This window comes from Triticum urartu, unplaced genomic scaffold, assembly GCF_003073215.2.
Source record: "Triticum urartu cultivar G1812 unplaced genomic scaffold, Tu2.1 TuUngrouped_contig_1644, whole genome shotgun sequence".
Taxonomy (NCBI): Eukaryota; Viridiplantae; Streptophyta; class Magnoliopsida; order Poales; family Poaceae; genus Triticum; species Triticum urartu.
In genome coordinates, this window is record NW_024112092.1 from 56,112 (window position 1) to 60,524 (window position 4,413).

Here is a 4,413-nt window from a genome sequence, read left to right on the forward strand (position 1 = left end):
GGGCTAGCGGTGGCGCTAGGGTTTCTGCAAGAGTGGAAGAAAGGATAATGACTGTGGTGAGGTGTGTATTTATAGGGACAGGGACGGCACATTGTTATTACACAGGTGCCCCTGGCGATTCACATCTGAAGGACACGTGGCCATCATGCAACATATCGGAGGTTGTTCCACGTTCCCACGCACGCCTGGATTGTCGGGTGGTTGTTCCCACTTCTCCGGGTTTCAGGTGAAGGAATTAGCATTGAAAATGGACTTAATGTTTGTCTCTGTATCTTCTGCTGACTAGGACGCAGAGAAGACATTCGACAGTTTCAATAGAATGCATATGATTTGGATAGATAGAGTTTGAGATAGAAAGCATAGAGAGATTAGGGTCCGATCACATTCACTTAGTTCAAAAGATTCAACAAGAAAGACGTAGCTATAAGTGAATGCTGTAGAGGACAGAACACTAGTATGTATATATCAGAAGACAATCAAGTCAACATAGTGAAGATAATCATGAAGACAAGTTGAAAATGAAGACAAACAAAATGTGAAGACATAGCACATGTAAAGCCATGGGTAAAACACTTCAAACAGAAGAATTTGGTGGTGGCGTTACCCACCATATAGGAAGTATTAGACCCAGACACGGTGCACAATTATCGTGGCGCTCTGAAGTCAAATTCCACGTTAATGTATTCACATTCAGAATGTAAGTCTTCATTGACTGAAGATATACTTTACTTCGTGTGTTGCACATCTAAGTCATCAACATGCATAAGTGTTAGGATGTGTGCCTGATCACAGGACATTTGAGGATTCCAAGATATTTAGCTCACACCGTAACTTGCAAAACCTCTTCTCATCCAAGGGCTTGGTGAAGATATCTGCCAATTGCTCTTCAGTGTTGATGTGTATGATATCAATATCTTCCTTCACAACATGATCTCTGAGAAAGTGATGACGAATTTCAATGTGCTTTGTCTTCGAGTGCTGAACTGGGTTGTTGGCAATCTTGATGGCGCTTTCATTGTCGCAGTAGAGTGGTACTTGCTTCAGGTGAATGCCATAGTATTTGAGTGTTTTCTTCATCCATAGAAGCTGAGCGCAGCAAGATCCAGCAGCAATGTATTCAGATTCAGTAGTGGAGAGAGATACACAGTTCTGCTTCTTTGAAGACCAACATACAAGTGATTGTCCCAGAAAATGACATGTGCCTGATGTAGACTTGCGATCCACCTTGTCACCAGCATAATCAACATCCGAGAATCCAACTAGATCAAACTCTGAGCCCTTTGGATACCATAATCCTAGTGTTGGGGTGTGAGCCAAATATGTGAGAATTCGCTTCACAACTAAGCGATGCGATTCCTTTGGTGCCTCTTGGAACCGGGCACACATGCAAACACTAAGCATGATATCTGGCCTAGATGCACATAAATAAAGTAAGGAACCAATCATGGAGCGGCATACCTTTTGATCGAACTCTTTATCATTGTCGTCGGGACCCAGATGATGTTTGGCTGGCATTGGCGTCGTGTAGCCTGTGCAATCTTGCATTCCAAATTTCTTCAGGCAATCTTTGAGGTATTTCTCTTGATATATAAAGATGCCGTTGCGTTGCTGACGTATTTGAAGACCAAGGAAGAACTTCAGCTCACCCATGATGGACATCTGATATTGCTCTTGCATCATATATCCAAACTCGTTAGTGTATTTCTGATTGGTGCAGCCGAAGATAATGTCATCCACATATATTTGGCACACAAACAGTTCACCATCATATGTCTTCGTGAAGAGAGTGGGGTCGAGGGAACCAGGTTTGAAGCCTTTGCTCTTCAGGAAGTCTTTGAGTGTGTCATACCAAGCCCTAGGGGCTTGTTTGAGGCCATACAGTGCCTTGTTGAGCTTGTACACCATGTCAGGATGTTTTGGATCTTCAAAGCCAGGCGGTTGTGCAACATACACTTCTTCGTCAATCTTGCCACTGAGAAAAGCGCTCTTCACATCCATTTGATGCAGAAGAATGTTATAATGATTTGCATAGGCCAGCAGTATGCGTATGGCTTCAAGTCTAGTCACAGGAGCAAATGTCTCATCGAAGTCAATCCCTTCAACTTGAGTATATCCTTGAGCAATGTGACGAGCTTTGTTTCTGACAACTTGACCATGCTCATCTTGCTTGTTGCGATATATCCATTTGGTGCCTATTATATTGTGCTTGCGAGGATCAGGACGCTTAACCAGTTCCCATACATTATTCAGCTCAAACAGTTGAAGCTCTTCTTGCATAGTTTGAATCCATTCAGGTTCCATGAAGGCTTCATCAACTTTCTTGGGTTCAGATATTGAGACAAATGCGAAGTGTCCATAGAAATTTGCTAGCTGTGTTGCCCTTGAACGAGTGAGTGGACCTGGTGCATTGATGCTATCAATTATTCTCTCAATCTGCACTTCATTTGCAACACGAGGATGTACAGGACGAAGATTTTGCTCTTGCTGATCATTTTCATCGTTAGAAGGATTGTCTTCAGGCTGATCATTGTCTTCAAGTTGATCAGGTGCGGAGATGATAAGTTCCTCTTCAGGCTGAGCTTCAGATGGTATGCTTTCTCCAGTTCCCATAAGTTTGATTGATTCACTGGATGGAACTTCATCTAGCACATTTGGCAGGTGCTCTCTTTGCGAGCCGTTAGTCTCATCGAACCGCACATCCACAATTTCAACCACTTTATAGTGAAAGAGGTTGAAGACTCTGTAGGAGTGCGAATCCTTTCCATATCCAAGCATAAAACATTCATGTGCTTTTGGTGCAAATCTTGAAGTGTGATGTGGATCCTTGATCCAGCACCTGGCACCAAATACTCTGAAGTAACTGACATTTGGCTTCTTGCCAGTAAGGAGCTCATAGGATATCTGGTTCAGAAGCTTGTGAAGATAGACACGGTTGATGATATGGCATGCAGTATCAATGGCTTCAGGCCAGAATTTTCTTGGAGTCTTGTATTCATCAAGCATCGTCCGAGCCATCTCAATAAGTGTTCTATTCTTGCGTTCGACGACGCCATTCTGCTGTGGCGTGTATGGAGCTGAGAATTCATGTGTGATGCCCAAAGTATCAAGATATGTATCTAGGCCAGTGTTCTTGAATTCAGTGCCATTGTCACTTCTGATGTGCTTTATCTTGACGCCATAGTTGTTCATTGCTCGATTGGCGAAGCGTCTGAAGACATCCTGCACTTCAGTCTTGTAGAGGATTATATGCACCCAAGTATATCTTGAATAATCATCAACAATGACAAAGCCATAGAGACAAGCAGTAGTAGTAAGAGTTGAGTAATGAGTGGGACCGAAAAGATCCATGTGGAGCAGTTCGAAGGGTTGAGTCGTTGTCATGATTGTCTTCGAGAGATGCTTGGCCCTCGTCATCTTTCCTGCTTCACAGGCACCACATAAGTGATCCTTCTTGAACTTGACGCCCTCGATGCCTATGACATGCTTCTTTCTTGCAAGAGTGTGCAAGTTCCTCATGCCAGCATGCCCTAGCCTCCGATGCCAGATCCAACATTCTGAAGCTTTTGCTAGAAGACATACGGCAAGCTGTGGTCCTGCTGAGAAATCTACCACGTACAAATCATCTTTCCAATACCCTTCAATCACTAGAGACTTGTCAGATTCCATTAGAACAAGGCAACGATATTTTCCAAACATCACAATCATGTTTAAATCTATCACGCCATGATTTTCATACCACAACACTTAATCTAATAAACATGATAAAATGTGGTCTGACAAAAACTTTTGACTGTTTTGTCTTTGCTTTGATTGAATGTTTGACAGCTGTTTGCAAGTGCTCTAAAAATCAAATAAATTCTCCAACTCTTATACTCCTTCTCCTTGATCCAAAAACCTTTCCCAATGATCGTGCCATGTGTATAGGACATAAAAATAATTTCTTACAAAAATAATTTGGCCAAATAGTATTTTCAAAAATTAGTTTTCCAAAAACCCCTGAATTGAGATTTGCACTACAAGTACTTAATTAAGGGCAGTAAAAATCTTTATAAAAATATATTTGTTTCCTATTAGCTATAGGACACCCAGAAACCACAAACCTTACAATAAGCTTGAGGATTGGGTGAACAAAATTATCTAATCTCCGAGTCTTTATCCCATCAAACCAGCTTATATATTCATTGTAATTCTAGTATATTCTATCTCTATTCAGCTCTCTAACAACTCGATTCCTCACACCACCCCTAATCCAATATAAAGAATAGCGCCAAAAACCTAGAAGCTCACAAAACAGGACATCAGATATTATCCATATATACACCCCAAATTACGCGACCTACCATTTCCAACAAACATCCGGTCATGTCAATGAAATATTGTCAAATCCTCACAAAAAACCTTTCTGATATTCAA